Source organism: Leptidea sinapis, chromosome 3 (assembly GCF_905404315.1).
Source record: "Leptidea sinapis chromosome 3, ilLepSina1.1, whole genome shotgun sequence".
Classification (NCBI taxonomy): domain Eukaryota; kingdom Metazoa; phylum Arthropoda; class Insecta; order Lepidoptera; family Pieridae; genus Leptidea; species Leptidea sinapis.
In genome coordinates, this window is record NC_066267.1 from 16,531,194 (window position 1) to 16,559,013 (window position 27,820).

At 36.0% G+C, this 27,820-nt stretch overlaps 1 protein-coding gene and 1 non-coding gene across 2 annotated transcripts in view; one reads left to right on the top strand and one right to left on the bottom strand.

The window, feature by feature from the left end:
- Positions 1 to 27,820, bottom strand: part of LOC126978997 (uncharacterized) — a 262,335-nt gene that overhangs the window by 134,511 nt on the left and 100,004 nt on the right. The window lies entirely within an intron of this gene.
- Trnaf-gaa (transfer RNA phenylalanine (anticodon GAA)) lies at positions 26,209 to 26,282 on the top strand. The gene has a single exon. It is a non-coding gene; the product is annotated as a tRNA-Phe (tRNA).

Here is a 27,820-nt window from a genome sequence, read left to right on the forward strand (position 1 = left end):
CATAAACTATATGACGTCATAAATCGCCGCCATATTCTACTGTGAGCACTGGCGTTTTCGAGGTAAGGTACTCGCAGTACTTTGATCACGTGATCAGTCAAAACCACTCGAGTGCCTATCTTTTTATAAACAATACCTACAGCTTATTCCCAAATATTTTTAATTTGACAATACTCCAACAACAGTTTTTTTTAATGAACTAGAAAACTTTAAGAAACTCATTTGAATGCTGCATCAAAAAATGCGGCTGACAGTACACGAGAATGCGTTCCGTTTTAAATAGTAACCAGTATAACTGGCTATAAAGGAACGGCTTCACAGTATACTAAATTCACGTCACACTGTACATTGGTCGCAGTGCATATCGGAACATACCCTTAATATTTCGAAAACTAAACGTCCGCGTCGTTTCCAAAGATTTTAATCATGACATAGTTTCAGAGGCGATAAATTATGATTCCGAAATTAAAATTTCTACGTGGATTTTTTTTTAACGAGCTCGATTACTTTTGCTGTTTAGTTTTTAATTTTAAGTCAATTTAAAAAGTTTAATAGCATGGAGTTTTTAACATAGAATAAAATCGGATAGTTTATATTTTTATGTAATTTTAGTTAAATTTCAACTATGTGTTTAATTTGAATTCGGAATAAACTTTTTTAAGAACCGCAACACTTCATAACTGTGCCAGTAATATTCGGAAATGATTAAATTCTCTTTTGGTAATGTATTTTCTAAAGCGGCGAAAATAATTAAAACCGCCCCTTTTTTGCCAGTAAGTTTACGATAGTTTAATAATGTCGGGTGATACACGGGTGTTAGATTATTGCAAACTCGTGACATTAAAAACACTCGCCTTCGGCTCGGGCCTGCTAATAGCGGCTCGTTTGCAATAACCTATTTTCCACATATGTATCAATATGTACTATTTAGCCATTTTGTTTGTTTTTTATACATAATACTATAAGGTAAAAATAGAAATTGTAAAATGTTATAATTTCTTACGAATCATACTATCATCAATCATCTGATTTTTAAAGCTGGATTATTACCAGAGGGAAGCTCCTTTGCACAGGATCCCGGCTAGATTATGGGTGCGGTAACGGTGCCTATTTCTGCCGTGAAGCAGTAAAGTGTAACCATTACTGTGTTTTAGTCTGAAAGGACCGTAGCTAGTGAAATTACTGGGCAAATGAGACTTGACATCTTATGTCTCCAGGTTATCCACGAACGCAGTTGTAGTGCCGCTCAGAATTTTTTGGGTTTTTCAATAATCCTGAGCGGCACTGTATTGTAATGGGCAGTGCGTATCAATTACCATCAGCTGAACGTCCTGCTCGTCTCTTCCCTTATGTTCATAAAAAAAATTAGCTTTCTACAAGAGAAGTAATTTGTTAAAACCTTATCCGTTTCGCAGTTTATAGTTTATTAATTACTAACAAATTTATAAATGATCAAATCTTTTCTCTTAATACGTACACGGACTAGTAAAAAAATAAGTGTCACCTTACATAACAGTGTAGCACCGAAACAAGCAGATTAACGTGTAAATACAAAGCCCCACGCACACGCTTACACTACTACAGGCCGATAGGCGGCCATTATGAGAATTGTCATCGTCTGTGACAGATCAGTTTGCGTCTCAATAAAATATTTTAAAAATGCCGTCGTGCGTTGTTATAAAGCGTAAAAACGATACTTTATAAGTATTTGTGGCCATATATGATTATTTAAGGGAGAACAAATTGTGTAACTAGTATCCCCGTAACCGCACACTCACTAGCATAACGGTGCTTCACTTACTAATATCACGTCGCGGAGTCCTTCTTTTTTAACTCGTTCGTGAATACATATAGAAAAAAGCGAATAGAATTTAGAAGATTAGTTTGTAAGTGGCAATTACTTAAGTAGTTGGTGAACAATACGAGCTCTATATTAAACATATTTCTGTTATAACATGTATTTGTCTTTCAAAGTTACATAAAATACACTTGTACAGACAGTTGCTTAGTTCTCAATGACAAAGAGCTAACAACTAAAGTAATTAATGTTACTCGTAGTAACTAGTTCACAATATGGCACATTTACCACAGACATTTTACCACAAACAGACAGTTTCTTTCAATCATCGTAAACTTGTTTTCATTTAACTTTACTGACGTAAGAGTTGAGAGTTTACGATAAACATATTGGTACTTTGTTTACGACTATAAATTAAGCAATTCTTTTTAAAACAACATAAATATATGTATTATTAAAAAGAATTTTGGAATAGATAGGGCTCTGTAAATCTTTTTTATGGATGATAATCGAGGTCACCTGATGGGATGGAATGAGGGATGTCAAAGGAAGCACACGAGCGTAACCGGCTTTTTAAGACAATGTACGCGCTTTTTTGAAGGTTAACATGTCGTGGCGATCTGGAAATGCAATGCAAGAAAGCTGGTCTCTCACGGGAAATCGTGAACCGGAAAAAAAGGTGCATATTCTGTCGAGACTTCTCGTAATAATATGAACCTAAGGACCGTGATATTATTAAGTAAAATTAACCTTGATTAATTTAGCAGCCAGAAGTTCCAATTCACTAAAGAAATTCCACTGGCATTCTTTGACAACACTCCCTTGACGTCTAAGCTAGTATCAAAATACTGTGTGAGTAAAAAGTGAAAATATTACGATTCATAACTCTGTAGAACTCTGACGTCATGGCTACCATGGGAGATTAACCTCTTACGTATTACAATAACTGTCTCTGCCTATTATTATACTCCACATCGCTTGTACAGGCAGCGTTTGATTACGAGATCTGAATGAATATGTATGTATATTAGAAACCAAAATAATAGCTCCAGGTTCCGGGTCTCCAGTAGATTTAAATCCGAGCTCACCAAGTCCAAACATTGTAGGATACTTAAACGGATAAAATCAATATAATTTTTAAGCAAATATATTAGGAATGCCTTTTGAAATGTTTCCAGTCGCAAAGACTAAGTATGGCTTGACGCATGACACTTGATTTTATTTCTCACCGGGGCAGTGAAGACTAACTTATGGTCAAGCTGTCGGAATTCAAGGGCAAAGTAATGCCTGCAGCACACTATGATTTGCATTTCAAATCTTTAACGGTGTGGCCTCTTGTGATGGACTCGGAATCCAACGGAGACTGTATATGAGATGGTTAAATAGCAAGTCTAAACGCCATAGAGCAGCACTTGGCTATATTAAAGTGCAGACTATTATCAAGACTAAACTTGGGAACTTCAAGCATCATGGAACATGTTTGAGAATGTTGGCATTGTTTTAAAGTTTTAAACAGGTTCAGGGGACCTCACGTGGGTTACACTATTATTGGAATAATCAATTCTTAATAACCTCTAAAGTTTAACTTCAAAGTTGTTATGAGAAAACTGAATAGTTTTATTTAAAGTTGTAATTTTTGAGCGATAAAATTATAGTATACAGTTACAAGATGCTAATGATATTGAAATATTTAATGCTATTTTTAATGCTTTTTGAAAAAGATTCTCATTGGTTCACAATTACTCTGGTGGTACAATACAGTATTTGTGATAGTAGTAACTTACTGAATGGTAGGAATTATTAAAAAAATGAATGCCGACGGATTAACGACTGTTCACAAGTGTTTGCGAGATGAGCAGGACGTTCAGCTGATAGTTATTGATATGCCCTGCCTACTACAATGCAGTGCCGCTCAGGATTCTTGAAATAATTCTGAGCGGCACCCGTCACAATATCAGGCTTTATTAAAAAGTTAGTGTGATTTCTGTTCGTTAAAATCTTTATTTTCTGATGGTGTAAAAAAATATACATTATAATGGTAAATGTTCGGAAAATTTAAGCCCATCAAAAGGCATTTCATAGAGAATTCATTCCTGTTATTTATAAAAAGGGTGAACACTTAAGTTGTAGATCTTTTTAGTACCTACAACTTTGTCATTCAACTGTTTTCAATATGACTTGTAGTTTCGCCGAAAATCGAGATAAACCGTTCTTTACCCTTAAAAACCCCCCCTTTTCCACTTTCCGACCGCAGATCACCCATAATTTTTTTTTCCTTATATCTTTGATATATTCTCTTCCATTTCCAATGGGTGTCATCCTACTATTATATTTTTTGTTTCAAAATTTATCGACCCTGGCCAAATAGTGACTAAGTAAAAAATAACTCACAACCATCTTGTCATGTGGGAACTTTTTATCATGTTACATTATTATTATATTATTATATTTATACGTAGTGGCATACTAACTCCTAATGTATTAATATCATATTTAATTTTACAATACAACATCATGAAATATATTTCAAAACCTTAAAATATTTAATCACTTCTAACTTGAAGCTTTCAAAGACGAATGGTATGAAGGAGAACAAACGCTTTTATATTTCAAGAATTCAGTCAACAACGGGAAAAAATATTCAACTCGAAGTAGCGCGTAACAAGTGTCTTTGGAAGGTTATGCAAAAAACATTGTATAACAGTTGTGAAAAACCTTTCAAATAATTGCAGTGAAAATATGCGCAGTTATTTTCCGTTAGAAGTTAACAGACAAGAAATATACCTTTCAATTTAAAATGTAACTATTTATCAGTTTTCTTGCCCGCTTCTTCTCTTTCAGAGCGCCATTTGTTTCCGAAAAGGTAGTAGTATCTAGTATATTAGAAATGACATCAAAAATAATTGTAAAGGAATCAATTTCGAGAAAATAAATGCCTTTTTATGCCTTTAAGAAAAAATTAATAACGTTGATATGCCTTTTGTACCACTAAGAGTTCTTGATTAAAGCTAAATGTCTATGTCTATATCTTATATATCTATGTTCAATCCCATCCGCATACTATCAGACAGTTTGTTCGTTTTACAGGCATTGAACAGCAACTTCACCACTTCGGGTATGATGTCTATCTATGAATGTCATAACAACCTAAATCATGTGTGTAACAATACCGTAGTTACTATACAATGGATTAAAGGTCATAGCAACTCATACGGAAATGATATGGCAGATGAGTTAGCTGAAGAGACCTTCTGGCTGGCATAAAAGCCAAATTCGGAATCGCACAAGAAATCGACACAAATCTATGGTTATCATTAGAGGACTGCAGACAAGCACGGGAGACACTCCCCAACATTAATGCCAGTATGGCAAATCGTCTTATGAAGCTCAATAGAATCTAACTTAAACAGATATCCGCGGCCCTAAACAGGCACGGTCCTTGTAATAAACATCTTTTTAATATGGGCATAACTGACAGACCCTTTTGATAGGTCTACATGGTGGCAGAGGAAACTTTTGCACATGTATTTCTGCATTGTCCAGGTGTTGCAACGAACCGGGCTCAACATCTTGGTACAAAACCAAACACAATCGCAGAAGTCTTTAAGAAGGAGAGGAGGTTCCAAATGTTTCTGGTGGAATTGCGGTGGCAGGAATAACAAATATATTCCCACACACACAAAATAGGCGCGAAGTCCTCGAGTTGCCGAAATTAGCCCGATTATATCATACCATAGCAAGTATCATGCGAATTTTTTCCATATTTTTCTATGGTATGATATAATCGGTATATATTTTCGAAGATATAAAAAGTTACGTTTATATTGGTTGTTATAGTTGCGTAACTCTCCCACTTCTAATATGCCCTTAGTCGCTTTTCCCACCCATGGGCCTGGGACTCCCTATTCCATATTTTTACGCCTCGGGGAAATACAGGGCAAAACTATTTCTTTTTTCTTTGAAATATTTTAAGAAACTATTTGAATAAAGGGTAGAAACATAAAACAATAAAACGAACATTATATTTAAGTACACGAAAATATAGTAACAGTTTTCTACAAATTTTCAATATACAAAACAATTTTCACGAATAATATTGCAGTCGAAAATGTAAATTTACACGAATAATATCGTACGTATCGTATTACTTACCAGATCTTTACCAACACTAGTAGAGTAAAACGCATTTTAAATTATCACGAAGGTAAACTACACTAACTACTTTGGAAAAACAATATAGCTGCAAAAATAAACTTTCATATGCGATATAAAAAGCATCTAATATTTGATTGTGGGTAGAGTTATAAATAAAAATGCTCATTTTATTTTTCCTGAACAATTTCACTTTATCGATAACTGGATTATTTGCGGGGGGCGTCGATATATGCCTTTCTTTATTCTCGAACACGTTCAAGGGGTTTTGTGTCAATCTATATTTATAATAAATCTGTAGAGATCAAGTTTCTCTACAAAGAAAAATATGGTCAAAACCGAGTCAAGGGGATGTAAGAAGAGAAATAGAACAAGTCCCGATTTTTATGGAAGTTTTTGTATCTCTGTCTGTTTGTCTGTTTGTCCGTTTGTCTGTTTGTACGGGCTAATCTCTGAAACTATTGGACTGATTTGATTGAAATTTTGCATTATGTATTATGTTTGCATTGTATTATAATTACATCCCCGGTCATCATCTTAGATACTTTTCATCCCGGAAAATTAAAGATCTCCTGTGGGACAGATAAAAACCTCAACTTACGTTGTGTACGCAATATTGCGTACACAACAACTCTTGCACCTAATTTAGTAAAATTTATGATGTTGATTCCTTAAATTGCCGGTCAATACTTTTAATACTTTTTATCTCAGAAAATTAAAGAGTTCCCATGAGATAGTTAAAAAACTATAGTTTCTTAAACACCTTAGTACACAACAAATTATGCATCTAGTTAAATAAAATTTGGGCATGTTGATAATTATATTGCCGGTCAACATCTTGCATACCTTTCATCCTGGAAAACTAACGAGTTCCCGTAGGAAAAATAAAATACTATAGTGTCTTATATATAAGCTTAGAACACAACAACTTATTCACCTAATTTAGTTGATACCTTATATTGCCGGTAAAACAATGTGTAAGGACGTAGGTCACACTAAAAGTTTTGCGTAACTTAAAAAACAACATGTTATAACCAAAATATTATGTTTATTGCTTTTCAACAAACTCTCCTTTACATTTTAAACATTTTTTCATGCAACCGAACCATTTTTTAAAACAGGAGGACCACAGATCTGAAGGCATGTTTTCTACGTGCTGATTGGACGCTTTCACTGCCTGTTGGGAATTGGTAAAAGTGAAACCTCTCTTCAAATCTTTTATTTTGAGGAAAATATAGAAATCACAGGGTGATAGGTCATAAGGGGAGTCATAGGGGTCATCCTGCACGTTGGTGCAGGATAGGTTATCCCTGTGTCGAGTTGTACTTTTTCGGAAGCTAAAAATAACTTAGTTTACGAAAACGAGGCTTTTTGGTGGTCTTTCGCGGACTTTTTTTCGCACCCTGGGTAAACAAATGGTAGAATACCACTCGGCACACTCTTGTGATCTTCAAGTGGAATTGTGCAGATGGGACCCGTAGCTAAGAAAAAAAAATTACCAACGTTTCTCGCCTGCCTCACTTTTGTTGGCCTATTCTCATTTTCAAACACCCATTCACAAGATTGCTGTTCTGTTTCGGGTTCAAAACAATAAATCCACGTTTCATCTCCTGTGACAATGTCATTAACAGCACTAAATATCCGTGGTTGTACTTTATTAGCATCTGTGAGCACCATTCCACGCGAGCTCTCTTCTGCACCGCTGCCAATTTATGAAGGATCCAACGACAACAAAGTTTCGGAACTTTCAATTCTTCGTGTAAATATTGGGGAATATTCTCCCATTCTTCTACCAGGGCCTGCTTCAGTGCCCTGAGGGTAGTAGGTGGTGGTCTGCGATTTCTGACTAGCCTCCCAAGCTCATCCCAGGCGTGTTCAATCGGGTTGAGATCAGGACTTCTTGATGGCCAAGCCATCACGCTGATACCGACCTCTTGTACGATATGAGCCGTGTGTGGCCGGGCATTATCATGCATCAGCATCGATCCATCACCCATATTTGCAAATACGGCGCTGCATACTCATTAAGAATCTCTTGAGCATATCTTTGCCCAGTGAGGGTGCCATTTTCTATGGCTACTAGCTCTGTGCGACCTTCTGAAGATATGCCAGCCCATACATGTACACTGCCTCCACCGTATTGGACTCTTTCTCTGCATCTCAATGCAGGCTTGAAGGTATCGCTCACCAGGTCGCCTGTAAACACTTCGCCTTCCAACAGAAGTGTAAAGGGAGAATAGAGACTCATCTGCAAACAAAATTCTTGACCATTCTTCTTCATCCCACTGCATGTGTTCACGAGCATATCGCAGTCTCGCTACTCGATGCTCTTTAGTTTTGGGCCAGCGAGTGGCCTTCTGGTCTTCGGGGTTTCAAATTTGCTTCAGCAAGTCTTCTTCTCACTGTACTGTCACTTATGTAGTCCCTCCGGGTCTGAAGTAGCTGTTGCTGGACTTCAACTGTATTTTGGTGGCGAATTCTTAACACAGTGGAAATAATATAACGATCTTCTCGGGCACTGGTACACCTGGGTCTGCCATTACAAGGTCTCCTCAGATGGTGTCCAGTCTCTTCGTACCTTCGCTTTACCTTCTGGACCGTTCGTACCGTCACACCCACCATTCTTGCAGTGCGACGCATACTGATGCCTAGTTCCAGAAAAGCCATGATCCTAGCACATTCTTCAACTGAAAGAGGCATGATAAATAAATGTAATGTGCTTTTTAGCATAAATTTTTAAAACAAGACCCATCGATCTTGAAAAAAATTTAAAACAGAAAGAAAAATGTGAATGGTAAAATTGTAATTCGGAAACGTCCACTTTGAAAAAGGAATGGTTTTGTTTTTGAAGTTTTTTTTCAGCCAATTCTTAAAAGAAGTTTACCGACTATAAAGTTTTTATGTACAAAATTAAATTCTCTTTGTAGTCCTTTTTAATTCGAAAGTATTTCTTGTGAACTTAAAACGTTATCCCAATTTTAAAAGTGTGATACTTACTTTTGAAGGCCAGTGTAGTATCTACTAATATTATAAATATGAAAGTTTGTAAGAATGTGTGAATTTTTGGATGTATGGACCTGTAAAAATTTCTGCCCTACCTTCTGACTTCCCAAAGATGTATCTAAAAATATTATAAATACGAAAGTTTGTAAGAATGTATGGACATCTGGATGTATGGATGTATGTTTGTTGCTCTTTTACGCGAAATCTACTAAATGCATTCTATTTAAACATACTTACATAACAGATAGATATTTTCATGATTTTTAATTTGTAGGATTTGCCTCCGTCCCGAATCGCAGAATAATATAAAATCGTTGTAAAATTGACGAAACAAGAAAATACTTATTTTCATTTAAAGTCACTATCACAATTTTCTAGAGGGTTATCTTTTTTATTTTAAAAGGAGGACTAAAGAGCGTATGGACCACCTGCTGTTAAGTGATCACCGCCGCCCACATTCTCTTACAACAGGGGAGTCACAAGAGCATTGCCGGCCTTTATCTCCGGATCTACTAAACCGATTATGAAAATTCTGTTACCAATAGAAATTCAAACTTATACTATATACTGACATATATATACTATATATTAAACCCAAAAATGAAAATCCTTATTTATAGTAGTTGTAGAAAAAACCGTTGAACACTAAAAATAAATTATGCGGCAAAACAACGTTTGCCGGATCAGCTAGATTATAATATTATTGTAGCGATGCTTCTCTCTTATTTAGTAATTTAAAGTAAAGGTTTAGCAAGGATTTTTCAAACTTTTTTACTCCCTCACATTTGCAAATTTTCTATCTTAATAGATGTTAATCGAGATTTTAAGTCGATTGCTCGTTAAATGAACGCGCAGGCCGATAAATTAACGGAGGGTAGATCATAATGGCGCTAGTATAATTTTCTGTCTACCCTCATAAACTTTATTACTTTATGAGTTATAATTATAAGATACTTTAATTAGAGCAGGTGTATTCAAATGAAAACCTTAATAAAGTTTGAATATTATTACAATTTAGTTGGATTAAATATTTATTGAAATTATCTCAGCTTAGTATACGTAACTAGGTATTGCTATTATTCTTGTATTGGTTATGATTCTTCTGTATAAATTACCGGTTTATCGTTATGGTTTGTGGCTGATATAGTATCTATAATTTTTAAACCGAATTTATGAATGATGCGGGGCTTGTAACCGCGACCGCGTTCCGTGCGAGTGCACTTCCGTCTCATAAAGCCACAACGTGAGAGTTGAACAAGACATATCAAGATTTGTCCATGATACGTCATTCAAACGGTTGGCTCAGTGGCTACTCTACATCCTATTTTGATGCATTGAAGAAGTAATGAGCAAGGATTATTATATAACGTTTTGAGGGTTACGTAGCTAGTGAAATTACAGCTGGTCTAATAATTACTCTTAATATTATGTCGCAAAGTGACGTGTGACGAAAGTGTAGTTTGGGCAGGGCGTATCAATAACCATCAGATGAACCTTTTGTAATCTCGTCTTTTTTTTTCTTATTAATAAAAGATAACATCAGTTAATGTATTTATCTATTAATAATACATAATTGAAATATTTATCTTATTATTTAAAATGGATAAACTTATATATCATATTAATAATGAGTATTATTATCTCGATTAGCCAAAATAAATAATAAATTAACATGTTAGATATTTATTCCTTTTGACTGTCATATACGACAAAATTATGTGTTAATTTATATGGCATTCAATCTATGTAATATGTAAACCTACCTATGAATGAAGTAGCAGACCACTAAAAGCATGAATCAATCAATCTCGTTTCAATCAGCTGCTTTCATCAAGTCTACCTAAAATGATTGTGATTGGATAAATGGATAGAATATTAAACATAGCTTTAATAAGATAATATCGATTTGTGGAGTTTTGGCAATCCAAATGGGAATTCTGTGAAGCTTAATTCTTAGCATATCAGAGCACTTATTATTTTATCTACACCCATGCTTTAAATCCTCTATTACAGATTCTGAAACAGTTAGCTTATTGCCAACATTAAAACACCCAATGTTCCAATAACCATTACATCATCCAAACGAGTGTTATAATGTTGTACTGAATTTATAACAACACTCCTATGTTTTTTTTTATCCCTTCAAGCGCAAAGAGTTTCAACGGTCATCCACATTCTTATTGCTTGATGCGTGGTATCTGTATGAATTTCAAAAAAAGAACATTTTCGTTTACGCGCGTTCCACACTACCAGAACGTCGCGCGCCGTAAAAAAAAGTAGGTTATTCGAATCCCCGCAATTTTTCTTCGATATTTTCATTGTTTTGATTACAAAAAATGAGCGATTCATGTGCCAGCGAGTGTTATTTAATTATGTACTATACAAAATGTAAATTACTACTAAAATAAATAATTGTTTCATTAACACTTACTTTATTTGTATATAATCAGAAATGAATGATATTAGGTTACTACTATGACTGGTGTTTTAATGTTAGCAGTAAGCTGTTCCAGAATCTTTTAGAGGATTCATATGGGGGTCCACATTCATGTTTTAATACCCGTTATTACACAACAGTTGCATAAATAAGTAATGTCTGTGCTATTCTCTAAGCGTATCTATCTAATCCATAGAGATAATATGCACTAGCTACTAGAAAGACATCTCACACAATACACATATTACACTTACCTCTACTATAATTATACCAGTGGACTGGCAGCTGTCAAAGTGCTTTTGTGCCTGTTTGATATTCACCATTTCAGCGCTGTTGGTCATGTAGCGAGAGTCTGCGGTACTAAAACAAGTGGTGACAACCTAGTGGACAACACAGATGGTGGGAAACTATTTATGAAAAAAATTATGTACTTTATTAAGTTGATTTTTATAATATAAATAACACGGAAAATGAACGAACTTCATTCAAAATGTAAAAATACTTCAAATAACTGTACTCTTCGACCGCAGCCAACTGTATTATACGTAAAAATTAGTTCTCTGGACGCTCGCGAGTGGCGTTTCAAATAGGCATAAAAAATTTGCTGTCAAACATATGGAACAGCCTGTCTAGTGGTATTTATACAGGTCAGTGGTTTGTTTGTAACACAAGTTGTAGCCAACTGTAGTAAATTTAATTAGTCTATGCTTACCATTTGTAGCAGTCACACGCATTTGAGTTCTGGGTTTTATGCCTTCACACGTTTTGAAATACTATTTTAATAACTGTCTAAAAACAATAAAAAGTCAAGAAGTTTTCCTTTCACCACTAAGTTAAATATATTTAATTTACTTTTAGATTTCAATTACCATCGTATTTGTGTAGCTCTTACAATACCGGTTTATAATTGCCATTTTTATAAAGTATTAAAATGGATATAGTATGTTATCCTTAAGAGATAGACATATGCCATCGGGGACTTTTCTGTACACCTATAAAAGATACACAATTCCACCATTCATAATATTGTTATATCTCAAAGGGTTTAGACAGGGTTTTCGTTTAAATCTCCCAGATGGCTTATTTTTTCCGACATCTCCAACAAACATCGTTAATGAATACATAATGTAGACAAAAGCTTATCAAATTATATTCTTAAAACTTCCTCGAGAACCACGCTATTCATTGGTGAAAATAGCATGAAAATCTGTGCAGTCTTTTTGAGTTTATCGCGAACAGAAAGACGCGTCGGAGGACTTTGTTTTATAATAAGTAGTACTAGTGATAAATATTGAATGAATATGAATGTCCAAGTACATAGATTGTAATCACGAATTAATATTCAGGTTCGATCGCTTGGGTTTCGTATAGATTTTAATATTATCATTCTTACCAGCTTAAAGTGTGATAGTGCGGTAACCTGAAATAGCTTACTAGAATATCCGGACGACCGAGCATTGTTCAGATTGTTAAGAATGTACAAAACTTGAACAAAAATCTAATAGGACATTTGGATTCGAACCGAGGTCTTCTGCTTTCCGGATCACCCAATGTCCCATCTTACCTATTAAAGTCTTGTTTACATTGTGTATATTGGCAAAATTTACCTTTGTATTACCCCCGCAATCCCGTGTATACTAAATTTTATGAAAATCGTTGGAGCCGTTTCCTATATTCATATTATATTTATATATTTATACAAGAATTGCTCTTTTAATGCAGCAATTAAATGCAAACGTTATCATTGATGTCAAAAACGCAAAAAATTATAAATCTCAATTACATTACATTCTAAAGCAGTGTTTCGCGATCATTTCTCAACATGAGAAATATTTTTAACATGATGCACAGACCAGCCACCGCTACCCACGATACTTTTAGGTAAGAAAGCGACCGTCCCAAGACGCTACCACAAGCACAACATTTGCAGATTCAAATTTAATACTGGCAAAAAGAAAATCGAAAAAAGTACCCTCATTTTCATAAAAAAAATTAAATGATTTAAATTTCCTGAAATAAATTTACATTTCATAAAAATACGCATTAAAAAGGACAGAGTACACGATAGGCTTGAAACAAAAGCCAGAGGATCATGAAAATTGGATTAAAATATCAAACTTGAAAGTTTCGCTTCCAAAAAGTTTTTGGGGATTCTAAATATTGGATCAAGGTTTTCATAGCTTTCATAATAAGTTAATGCTAATTCTGTCCTTCATTTACATGCTTCAAATGTTTTCACAGAAATTATTATTTTTCTCTTGCAATTTTTGTGTTGTCACCGCTTAGTACTAGCCTGTCGACTGTTCCCAATATACTATCTACAGATAGAGATAAATTACTACCTAAAATTCTACTGTCAATAATCTGAAGCTGTCCCAATATACCCGATAAGTCATTCTTATCGCCTTATATTGGGACGCGTGAATTGCAATTTCCATACAAACTTCTATCGCTGGTAAGCTATACGTCGTCTCATTGACAGACAGCGTGTACGGATAAGGTGAGTTATCGCCGATAAGTTTATTGGGACAGAAAAGTCAACGATAGTTACGATTTTTATCTCAAGTTAGTGATAGACTGTATATTGGGAACGGGCGTTAGATAATTTAAACGACTGGGGGCTGGATGATTTTGTTTCCGGGAGGTCTGCTTGATGTGTTTTTTTATTATTATTATTTCCTTTAAAGTTAAAGTTATTATATATTTTATTTTATGAAATGCTCACATAATGCCTCTATTTATTTACGGTATGTGTGGTTTGATGCATCTACTATACTCAATTACTTTTGTGTTTATAAGTATTAATTTACTTTTTTTTTTCTTTTTTTGACTTACTCATGTAAACCTTTAAGTTTTTGACATTTGAGTATTTTTGTTGCGTCACTTTGCATATATTGTAATTGAAATGATTTTTAAAACAACTAAATTGTAAATCTTGACTTAAAAGAGTGGCAATGAGTTTCTTGCTACTTCTTCTCATTAGCTCAACCCTTTACGAAGTAGCGGTAAATTCAATAAGAAACATTTTTTTTAACATTCATAAGTGTCATTTCTGTGACATACATGAATAAAGTGTTTTTGTATTTGAATTTGAATTTCACTAGATAGAGCCTCTTTCTGCTAAAAGAACCGGTGAAAACAGGTTTATTACTTTAGTGTGTGTGAGTGACAACCTACGGCTTACACTCGCAAATTGTATGTCACCTTGCGCGTGTATTTCTTAAAATAGAGGTTAACTGTCAACCTCAATTTTTTTACAGCTTTCACAGTTTATCTAGATGTATATATAAATGATCTAAGCTACAAGCATATAGGGCATTTGTTTTGTCAAAATTGATTTCTGACGATTAATTCTTGATATAAAACAATCATTGGTGTGCCAAGGGAGAAGAAACTCTCTCGGTATCATAGACTTAGTATATACTAGCGTACCTATAGATAACCTGACAGCCTGATAATGTGTGCGCTAGATTAGTGGTTAGCTAGATTTAGCTAATGCTAAGCGTGGGTGGCTTTTTACGACCTATCAATCAAAAGCAGTTACAGTAACAAGGCCTTACATATTATAATGTCTACTACTCGGCTATATCACTTAGTCAGTTACTATATCATTAATGACTTCTTAATGATACCACAGATTGGGAATGGAGCGACCGCCCTCAGGCTATTAAATAATAAATTATATTGACAATATGTATGTTTTTAAAGTGATAACCCTCACATCTAGGATTAATACACAAATAAAATTTGAAAAACCAAATTTTATGAACGATGCGGGATTCGAACCCACGACTTTGATACGCCCTGCCCATTGCAATGCAGTGCCGCTCAGTATTCTTGAAAAACACAAAAATTCTGAGCGGCAATACAATTGCGCTCGTCACCTTGAGACATAAGATTTAAGTCTTAATTCAGACCGAAACACAATAATGTTTACACATTACTGCTTCACGGTAGAAATAGGCACCGTTGTGGTACCCATAATCTAACAGGCATCCTGTGCAAAGGAGCCTCCCACTGGTATTCAAATACATTCATAAAATATTTTTGCTTTTAAGTTTTAATCACAAACCTATACAGTATATTTTGAATCAATATGCAAACTCATAAAAAACGCTTAAAACAACTCAAGGATACTCCATAATCTCTCGGAAATGACAATCAAATCACTTCTATTCTCTGGCAACAGATTCTTCATTTTTTATCTACTTGCATTTTAAAGAAACGCTCCAACTGCAGGGAGAATGTAGGTTAAGAAATCCAATTAAATTACTCGTTGAAATGTCATTGAGAGACGTGAAAGGGTCCCGACTTATCCGGAATACTTACAATGAAACTGGGAAGAGTACAGAGAAATGCCTCCGAGCTATTCCAATATCGGATACTATTGCAGATTTATACTGAATTACGTTTGGATCCAGATGGACGGTTTTTAAATATTTCAGTTGAGTTTGGTCTATACTGTGGAAGAGATAATTTGAGTTTTATTTTTTTCCAGGATAACACGACATGGATACCTTCAAATAAACCGCGTAGACAGTTCTTAACTCCAGCAACGCTCCTGTGGTTCCTCTGATGTCGTAGGTAAATGCGGGAGGCGGTGATCACTTAACATCAGGTGACCCGTACGGTCGTTTGTCCTCCCTATCCATAAAAATAAATTAAAAAAACATATGCATTTTTATCCTCATTATTATCGGTTAACAATTGACGTAGAAAAGCAGATTACGTAAACAAATTAATATTTGTAAATCGACTTCTTTAAATTTTATTAAAAATTACTAATCATATCCTTTCACCCATTATGAAATACTAAATTATTATTACATATATAAAACAATATCCTCCGCTGCGTCTGTCTATCTGTTCGCGATAAACTCATAAACTACTGTACGTACTTTCCTGCTGTTTTCACCAATGTATAGCGTGGTTCATGATGAAGGTTTTAGTAAATAATCTGTCAAATATTTATATAAATTTTGTATACATTAACTATATTTGTTGGAGGTGTCGGTGTCAAAAACGCTGTCTAAACCCTTTCAATTATACAAAATAATGGAATTTTTTATCTTATATAGGAAAGTCTATAGAAAACTCCTCGAACGCATAATATGTCTATCTGATAAGGATAACTTACGATATCCATTTTAATACTTTAAAAACTTGGCAATTATAAAGCGTTAATTTAAAAGCTGTTTATACAAATACGATATTATTTCTTAATTCTTAATCTTATTATCAAACAAGTTAGATATTTTACTCTTTTATACCATATAATTGTTTGTCGCGATACGACCCCCTCCCCGCACCGTCTTGCCTAATACAAACAGGAACGGTTGTTGAAGGGTATGATCATGCAGAAAAACGTTTTTTTAACTAATTAAATAGGATTACACTTAGCCAGCCTTAACGCAAACGTTCGGAAACCGGATTAGGTTTCCTGATCAGGAATTCAGATTCGGAATTCCGCGAGACTAGCGCAAACGTCCGGTTTTTTGTTCGGAAGTTTTTACGACCAGTACCAATAGAGACGCTTGTGAAAGCACAACCAAGTATTATCATGGACGACGAAGACGAATTCATTACTAAATCTCTAACTGGCGCTAAACAAGAAGAAGAGGAATCGTCGTTACTGGGTACAATTTTGAGAAAATAAATAAATGCCTAAAAAAAAATGCCAACGGATATTGTTCGACCGCCATTATTAAATATTCCGCTTCACACATTTTGTAACCTACGACGAGTCTACAGACGTCCACTCGCCGCCTTACGCGTAAGAGTGCATTATTTCCGAATACTTACATCATATTTTTATTTTATTGACAGAACAGCGTCCATCGGGTCAGCTAGTTAAAGATATAATCAAATTCTGTTAATTTGATTTTTAATCAATTAATCTTGGTAACACTTCTATATGACTGTTACAATTAATAGTATAATATAATGTCGTCGATCCTATCGCTTCCAAACACCAAACTTCACAGGATCCATAGGTTAATCAGGAGATTGCTAGAATTTTTTTCAAATCGGTTCAGCTGTCTTTGTGTACATAGAAAATATAACACATTTTTTTATGTTGATTTTCCTAGTCATATTTTATTGTTTCCCATTGATAGAAAATAGTATTATCGAATTTTACAAAGTGGATTTCATTTTAAAACATTAATTTTACCGAAAAAATCTTCGCTCCGAATAATAAACGATCTATTGTATGCTGTAAGCACCGCCGTAAATTGCATTAGTACCCAAGTAAACTTTTTCGATATAAAAGTTTAAAATAAACTAAAGCTCCCTTTTGTTCTATTTTATTTCGAACAATTTGTTTACACCAATTGCTTTATGCCCGTTTTTGGAATAGTTTGAATAATTTTCAAATTTCATAACTTCACTCACCAGTGTGAGGCTAATTTGCACAGGTGCCGGCTCGATTAAAGGTATGACGTCTATTTCTGCCGTAAAGCAGTAATGTGTAAACATTACTGTGTTTCTGTGGTCTGAGAGCACCGTAGCTAGTGAAATTATTGGGCAAATGAGACTTAACATAACAACGAAATAACTCAGAATTTTTCAAAAATCCTGAGCAGCACTGCATTGTAATAAGCATGGCGTTTCAATTCGTCCTGTTCGTCTCGTCCTTAAGAAAATAAGTAAAACATCAGTTCGCTAAGATATCTTAATCCTGGCAGAATCGCAGTTCTTAATAACATACTTGGAGACTTATTTGTCTTCTGTACTGTAATAAAATATAAGTTACCGTAATTGGTGAATGCTGTGCATAATTTTAATTGAATCTCAGGATCTCATAAAGTCTATCTAAACTGCATATAAAGTCCTGGCACATGTTGCTAGGATGACATGTGATTACAACCGCTTTGAAAGTCGTTACTATCACCGTATCACACTACCACTGCATGACGTCAGAATATATCACGTCATACATAAGACAACCTCTTCTTCGACTATGTTCGCCTGGTACCAAAACACTGTACCTATAATACTTCCTATCTCATTCTCCGTCCGGCTGAATCCTATAGATATTTACCTGTTTGTGTCTCAATCGACTCGCTTTTTCATTTCATCGAGTTTAAAATCACAACGATTCTAAAGAACGTTTCCCTTGATAAACTCACGACATCAAAAAACCCTACTTTCTACTCTTGTCTCACAATGCACTATTAATAAACTGTCTTGGTGTGTGTAATAAAACAACGAAACATTGTACATGAGCTGAACCTGAACTGAAATGTTATCCTTAAGACAACACAGCAAATGTCGTTAAAGTATCGGGAAGTTTTACAAAGAAGTGTAAAAGTACGATTTGTACTTCTTATGTGTTTTATAACATAGATACTATTTATTTATTTTGTTGATGATAAGATGGATCACCTATGCAATAGATGTATTACTTCAAATATAAGTAACCGGAGTATTAACGGAGTTGTAAGTTACATATGTCTGCGGCATAGTAACTACCAATCGAATGGTTTGATTTTGATTCGAATTTTTTTTTGAAGTTATACTTCTTTAGGTGTGTTATAAAAAAATGATGAGAGTGAAAATTTAAGATGCGCGTGTATCACTGTAACACAAAAGGATGAAAAGTTTTTTTAACAGTTTGAAGTTCCTAAAATTTTATGACGTTTGCATCATTCGTTATTTTTTTGGTTTCTTTCTCCATTATTAGGACAGGCCCAGGGTTCAAGCCCATACAGCCGTATTCATTATTTAATAATTACTTGTCAAAGCCATCTTTGCAAGATTTTTTAAAAATTGTTATTTCTAAAAACGTAGAACAGCACGAGGAATAAATCATTTTAATGATTTTTGCTTCGGTAGGCCAAAGAAGTATAACTTCTTGCGTGTAAACATAAGTACAGACCCACTTTTTTTCTGATATCATTTGAAAACATTGAAAGATTTACTGCAAAAATGACATGTTTGTAAATAATTCTGGTCAACTATATAAGAGCACGTTAGTAACTATATCTGGTAGGTATTAATTATTAATATTAAATCATGTGTTAAGGAATTTTCATCAACATACAAAATATAAACCACAAAACGATATAAATGAAACGATAACGGATATTTGCAACTCACCAAATTGATAAAATTTACGGTTAAAAGATATGCATCAATTCACATTGAAAATATTGCTTTCAATCCGTTTCTATTTGATGCAGTATTAACATTAAGTATTAAATTAAAAATTTATTTTATTTCCCTGTTTTTATACGCTTTTTATTAGCTGCACCTGTATGTATGTTTGTTTGTAACCGACTCATTTGGGCGCGATTTTGACCCACTTTAAAGGGCCAGATTTCGTTCAAATTTCGCAGATTTTATCGAGGACCGATGACAATACATTAATTTGATAATTTCTGTTAATTTAAAATTATAATTTTCATCTCTCGTCTAATGTTACATTAGTATTTATTTAAACAAAACAAATCTTATAACTATATTTACAATACTATGACAACGTAAAATTAAAACTATCATTACGTGGAAGGGTACCAAGAATACTAGCGGCATTTCCGCGTTGGATCGTTTTTAAATTTCCCGATGCGACCGCGTTTAAATTTCACAATGAATTTTCTATTTTTAGTTCCGTTTTCTACAATAAACGTGTTTTTTCGTTCATTTAACTGCTATGTATTGGTCCAAATGTAATTAATAAAAATGATTTGGCTGCTGTAGATTTGGAATCCGTCAGACTATGGAATATTTCATTACATATTTTGTCGTGCCAGTTTCAGCGACATGGCTTAATGCAAGTCTCATTTAAGTAGATGTGGCATGGGTTGAAGATTGCCATCACTTCACCATAATTCCACGTTAGCCGAACAGCAGCCAATGTCCAAAAGTAAGAAATGTTTCTTAGTCACTTGCCAAGTCACTTTTTTTATTTTATTTATTTAAAAGAACGCAAAAAAGAAGAACGCAAACTGGGAGTGTTACTTCTCTCTCAGAGCGCCATTTGTTTCCAAAACGATGGCAGTGTTTGAACTGACATTATAAGAATTAAGCAATCAATTTTAAGAAAATAAAAGCCTTTTTTTAACGTTTTAAGGTTTCCATTAACACTTAAATAGAAACATCTGAGATACAGCCTATCAAGCATAAATTGCACTCGTGCGCACGCATAAAATACTTTATAATAACATTATAACCATTTTTGTTACCATCTGACCCAACAAACGTTGTTTTGCCATATAAATTATTTTTAGAGCTAGACCGTTTCTAGGACATTGCAACATTATTATTTCTAAAATAAAATAATGTTGCAAATAACCGTACCTTTTTTGTAATAAGGAGTAACGTATTACTCCTTATTACAAAAAATCTACCTGCCAATAAAAGTCCCGTCAAAATCGGTCTAGCCATTTCAGAGATTAGCCGGAGCAAACAGACAGACAGACACAGACAAAAAATGTAAAAAAAAATATTTTGGTGTAAGTACCGTATATACATGTATTATTACATGTATTATTTCAATATTACAAACAGATACTCCAATTTTATTCATATGTATAGATAAGGCTAGCCAATAATTGTAGCCTGAAATCCACAAAATAAATAAAATATCAAAATTGTCGCGTGTATTGAGCGATATCAAACAAGGACATGTGAATATGCTCTGTGATATATAAAAAGCATTTCTTACGAGCAAACCTCACTTCGGTTTATTTATTTATGCTTAAGTAAAACGGACGCACAACAAACTACATTAATTTGTGTACAAACAATAGTAAATAAAGACAAAAGGTACCGTTATAAACAAATACATAAATATATAAATACCGTTCATACATTCCTCTCATCTAAACGCAACCACTCTGTAAACATCGTCTACTATCCATTCGCAAATATATCAGAATCGGGGTTGGCTTCAAGGAGAGCGTTGAGCGGAGAGAGACCTCGGTGTAGGTGAGTTGGTATGACCCACAGTATAAAAGATTCTACATAGTTCTAATCACGCAAGCTCAGCGCGTCTTTATTGCTTCTGAGCACTTTGTTAGGTTAGGTTAGCTTAGATTAGGTTCCCATCCACCTGTAGGCCTCTATTCCCACAGGGTCCAGCCCTAGTCGTGGCGGAAGGGCTCAGTACCTGGGGTCCAAGCCAGCACCTTGGGGAAGCGAACTGGACTTAGGGAGGCTGCTCCCAACGAGTTCTTTCTTTAAGAACTCTGCGGGATGCGGCCTGACTATGGGGACGCTCATAGTTGAGAAGCGTCGAGGGCGGGCTCGGTGTGCATTTACACTGCCTCTGAGCAGGTGGGAAAACCCGGTTTTCCTGCCACCGTTTGTAAGCCCGTCTTGGCTTAGCCGCCCGGACGGTGAGGAAGAAAACCTCTTTAAAAAATTACCCCGAATCCCGTGCTCTAGTGCGTGCATGGATGATGGGTAGTACAGTCGCAAGCGCACTCCCAGCCGAGGTACCTACGGACCCCTCGGTTGGGCACAAATCTACGCTTGCCCGGGTATTGGGGGATCTCTGCCCGGGTCGACCTTTATTTCTCCCCCACTCGTGGGTAAAAAAATGAATAAACCAAAAAACAACAAAACAAATAATGAGAGGAAGAAGTTAAGTGGAAAGAGCGGTCAGTCGTCGTCTGACGATGAAATTGAGGAGACGCTATTGCAAGAGAGCTGCTAGGGGAGCAGATGTTCTGGGCTCGACTAACCGAAAATCAGAGCGCCCCCGCTCGAAGGTGGTTGGAACCTTCAGAGGACGGCCTCCAACACCAGTGTCAACAGACACTATGGGCGGGAATGTGGAGCTCGAAGCCGAGACCCGCAAGCGGGGTCACTCGAGGGAAGAGGAGGGTGACGCACCCCAAGGTTTGTTGCCCCCTAAAGTGGCAAGCAGCCTAAGAGGGCGGTCACGTACCCCATTCCCGGCCCCAGCGGGCTCCGCATTCTCAAGAGCAGGGGCCTACAATAGGGCCCGTGCGGAAGGCGAGATCGTCGCCGAAGACGAAATGGAGGATCTTCTCGAGAAGATCCGGGCGCCGGTGGACGGGGATTTTGATTCCCAGGCACCGGCATTCTTAAAGGAGAGGATAACCTACGCGGTGGCCGTCATCAACAAAGTGGCCACCAAGTCCACAAACCTTAAGGGTTCCCGTGTCAACGGAGGCAGCGTGCGCGTTGGCCGTAACGCCCCCGTGGGACTTGGAAGCGGAGGTGCTCGCCGAAGTTTATCGGCGGACGGCTGAATTTCGGGCTGGTAGCGGCAGTCGGCCTAGCTCGATGGTCATCCCGGCTGGAGGCTCCACATGCTGGATTTGCCATCGTGGAGGCGCTCCAGCCGGTCATTGTCGAGTGGGCAGGGCGTCAGCACGGGGCTCTTTCCTTCCGACTGACGCAGGTGCTTTCTGGGCATGGTTGCTTCGGAAAGTACCTGCATTCGGTTGCAAGGAGGGAACCGAGCCCCGCCTGTCACCACTGCGACTACAGTGAGGACTCGGCTCAGCATACGCTGGCCGGCTGCCGGCCGTCATACGCTATATATATATAGACATTTTACCGCGGTCGCGACCTTTTGCGAGGACGTCATCTCGCAGCAGGAGGTGGCGGAGCGGGCCCGGGAGGACGATGTTCACTCGGGCCGGATCCGTCGCCGGCGAACCGGGCGGCGGAGGGGCACCTACATGCACCTCGTGCCGCCCTGAGTGTGGCTGCGGGTGGACGGGATGGGTTTAACCATCCACCCGCCTTAGTGGTCAGCCGCGAAGGGGCGACGTCCGCGTGTACCTGGACGCCGCCTAATGGAGTGTTTATTTAAGAGGTGGTGCCCGCGCTCTTGCGGGCACGCGCCAGGAAGAGTATCGGATGTGTTAATAACGCCGTTCCCGGACTCCTCCTACAAAGGCGCGGTATGGTACACCGTGTGGTTTTAGTCGGTTCGATTCCGACAAACCACCCTACCGAAAACCCCGGTGGGGTGACGGCCCGTGGGGGTTTCCACATGTATAAAAAAAAAGGTTAGGTTAGGTTAAGTTAGGTTAGGTTTAAATAAATATAAAATTAAATTTATTGTTTTTTTAAGAATCGCTAATAAAATTCACGCACAATAACTTTATTTATTTACGAACTGTGTGGGTTGTTCCATCTACTATACTCAAGTAAGCCTTGTTTTTAACTATTCATTTGCATTTACTTTCATGACTTACTCGTGTAAGCATTGCGTATTTTTGTTGCATCACTTTACATATGATATTGTATTTGAAATGAATTGTGATAAAGCTTTAAATGTTGATTTAAAACAGTGGCTATGAGTTTCTTGCCACTTCTTCTAATGAAAGCTCAACCTTTTCCGAAGTGGTGGTAAATGTAAAATGAAAGAAAACTTTTGACATTCATAAGTCTCATTTCCTTGATCTATATGAATAAAGTGGTTTTAATCATGTTTGAATTACTTACAACGAGCAGTGCAAAGAGGATGTACATACTTCGTAATAAGAGGCGGGAGTGCCTAAATAAAAATTTAAATATAGTTCAGTATTAAACGTGCAATGATTTGACATAAGTTTGAAATAGTAGTTAAATATATAAAGCGATTGGCCACGAAGTTTAATCAGGCTAAGTTTGAAAGCGACATTGCTTAAATAGTAGTGGATTTTGGCTATCTTCGTTTTGTACGAGATTGTAGCCGGCATCTGTCAATCTATCAATGACTGCACGTTTCATACAAACGTTTTTTTCTTAGAGAGTTTCGCTTGGCTGCAGCAGTCAACCATTTACTTCTCACTCACCTCTTCTATATATTTGCCATTTTGGCGCTATGCCCATGTAGCGAGAGTCTACGGTACTAATACTAGTGATGACAACATAGTTGGTGGGAAACTATTTACAAAAAATGTACTTTATTATGCTTATATTATGAAAACGAATACATCAGAGTATTGTGCGTTCCTTCGCAGCCATTTGTATTATACGTCAAAATTAGTTCTCTGGACTCTCGCGAGTGGCGCTTCAAATAGGCATAAAAATTTGCTGTCAAACATATGTAACAGCCTGTCCAGTGGTGTTTATACAGGTCAGTGACTTAACTACAAAAGTAACGTTAAGTATTGCAAGAACGTGCTAGGATCATCAAAGGAATTCAAATTACCCCGGAGAAAGACGGGACGCGTGAGATGCAAGCCATCTTTCATAATTAAATTATTATTCACAACGCATCTTTTTATTCATTAGATGACGTCAACTTCTATTGCTCGTATTATTATGAATATTCATGTACGGTATATCCTTCTTTGTTATTGATAAGGACGACATTTTTAGCAACATTTTGATGTTTGTTTGAATAAAAGTCATTGTATTTTTAACACTCGCTCGTAAAATTCTCGCAATAAACCTTTTTTTTACGGCCGTTTTCATTAACCTCTCTATCCTTAGTTTAACTTACTAGAGGTAGACAAATACGCTTACTTACATTTCAATAACCTATCGACAGATAGCATTGGACTATAACTAACGACAAACTATATTGGACATAGCTGTGTATAGCTAAGATCTTGTCATATAACAGTGATAGCAATTTATCCTTAACTAGAGATTGAGATTATTGAAAACGGCCGTTAGTGTGCATCTACTGTATTCAATAACTTTTGTTTTTACGTTTTCATTTACATTTATTTTCATGACTTACTCGTGTAAAGCGTTGAGTATTTGACGTTTGAGAATTTTTGTTGCATTACTTTGCATATTATTAGTATTGAAATGATTTGTAAATTTAATTGAAAATAAGAACTTGTATTACCTAATCTGTTTTGAGAAGAGCAACCTTAGAGTTTCTTGCTCGTTCTTCTCTAAGAAAATCTGCCTTCGGAATGAGCCGTATGAACAAATTACATATTTCGAGTGTACTTTGCTGTACTTTGCTGCTTTGATTTGAACCCAAAATAAATTCCATAATATTAGTGGGCTGGTCGTTTCTTTTCCGAAAAAATAGCTATGGAAGCGATGGCTGGTCCATGAAAATCTCACTCGTCGAATCCAACTCGGATGGGCAGCGTTCGGGTAGCTCCGTAAAATCTTTCCAAATACCACAGTGTCTGAAGACGAAGTATTTCAACCAGTGTGTGTTGCCAGTGCCTTATGAGAAAGCTCTCATGGGCCATGGAGAAGGCTATGCTCGGAATTTCCCTGCGAGATCAGAAATGAGGAGATCCGTAGGAGAACTAAAGTAAAAACCGACCGTCTTGGAGATCTTTGGGGGGGCCTATGTCCAGCCGTGGACGTCTTCCGGCTGATGAAGATGATGATGAAGAAAATCGTAGTCATTTTAATGTTGAAATAACTTGCAAAAAAAGGCCTTATTTTTATAACCGGTCCTAGAAAAATAAACCATATTTTATATACAAGATATTTACAGGTGTTGAAAAGCGTCGACACTCCGCGCAGTTTCATAAATCAGATGTCACCAACCGCTAATACAGTTGTGAGTAATATTTTAACATCAAGCGAGACATTCAATTATAATATGACTTTGTATTCTGGTTTAATACGAAACATGTCATTATGTTGGAATATATTGTGAAAAGGAGTGTGCGTTTATAATTAAAATACGTTACGATAATACAGATTGAGACGGATTCATTAAATTAAATAGTTTTTTTGTTTTACACAAATAAATTGAGATGTCGCTCTTGTAATTGTTTAGATTTACAAGAGCAACATTTCAAGTCAATTTCCTAATATGCAAATACTGGGGTTGAGCAGGTTATCGACTGTAGAGTAGATCCTGTAGATGAAGCCACAACCTGAGAGTTGAACAAAGCATACAAGATTTTATGACGATACGTCGCTCGAATGGTTAGCTCAGTTGGTTAGAGCACTGGCACGAAACGCCAGAGGTCGTGGGTTCGAGTCTCGCATCGTTCATAAAATTTAATTTTTAAAATTTTACTTCTGTATTTATCCTAGAAGTGAGGGTTGTCACTTTAAAAAAATAATAATATTTTTTTGTTTTAGTCAAGGGATTTTTTTTATTTTTAACCGACTTCAAAAAAGGAGGAGGTTCTCAATTCGTCGGTATTTTTTATGTTTGTTACCTCAGAACTTTCGACTGGTTGAACCGATTTTGATAATTCTTTTTTTATTTGAAAGCTTTCTGCCCGCGTGGTCCCATTGCAATGTTATCCAGATCTCACAATGATATCTATGAGAAAACCATAAAAGTTTTAAATTTGCTATAAGTATGTGCGCGACAAATTATGAATAATTCAATATCGTGCCAACCGATTTCGATGATTCTTTTTTTATTGGAAAGGATATCGTATATATACGATATATATACTTCAAAGTTATTTTGGTGTTTAAGAGTTTTTGAAGGCGGTTGTTGTTTTGCTTATTTTTTTTTTATTATTCGAACGATGTTCTTATGGTTTATTGAGGCGATTGAGATTGGAAATTCACCAATGAAAAACATTCATTATGAAAAACCGTTTTGTCTCTTTCTTTTTTATCGCACATTCTTGTTGGGAGTACCAGGTGAACATAAGTGTAGTATATATTTGAATAGTGCTAGATGACGCGTGTCTTATCTTAAAGGCCTACTAAATACCTCTGTCTTATAAAGATTTACTAAACAACTCAAACGGAGACAGCTAGGTAGAAAAGGTAAGCTAATCCATTGTTTCTGTAACCGACTCTGCTTATTGACTATTGACAACTCGTAAATAATCAGCCACGCTCGGCATCAGCTCCATAGTATTTAGGATATTTAAACACTTTAGCTAACGCACACTTATACAAATCAAAATATATCATGCATTATCGGGCTGTCATGCCGTCTAGACGAAGTAATATTCTATGCTTAAGAATATGACGAATATACAGGCTTAGATAATTTATAGGTCTAGATAGAGTCTCTTGCTGTTAGACCACCGATAAAAACAGGCCAGGAATATTACTTTAGTGTGCGTGACAAACTACGTCTTACACTCGTGATTTGTATGACGCATTGTGTAAGTGTGCGTGAATTGCTCAAAATAGAGGTTGGTTTTAAAGTCTTTTTTTTTCGACGTTTTCACAGCTGTCATCAATGGACCGACTTGATATTACATGGATCTCACAACTTTTTATGGTAGAAGAACTGAGTTGCGAGACTTTTTTTTAAGTTTTTTTACAAGTTATGTTTTTGATGGCACATACAGTACACTAGATTATACTTAATAAGAAATATAAGTATATAAATTCTAATTTAACATGTTATTAAATTCCATGTATCTGTCAGAGCTGGGCATATCTCGTAAGCTGCGCATATCCACAGTGATAAAACAGTCTAAATTATATGTACCTAGAAAGAAGTAAATCTCTTAGATAATTTATACGTCTAGGTAGAGTCTCTTACTGTTAGATAACCGATAAAAACATGCCAGAAATATTACTTTAGTGTGTGTGACAAGCTACGTCTTACA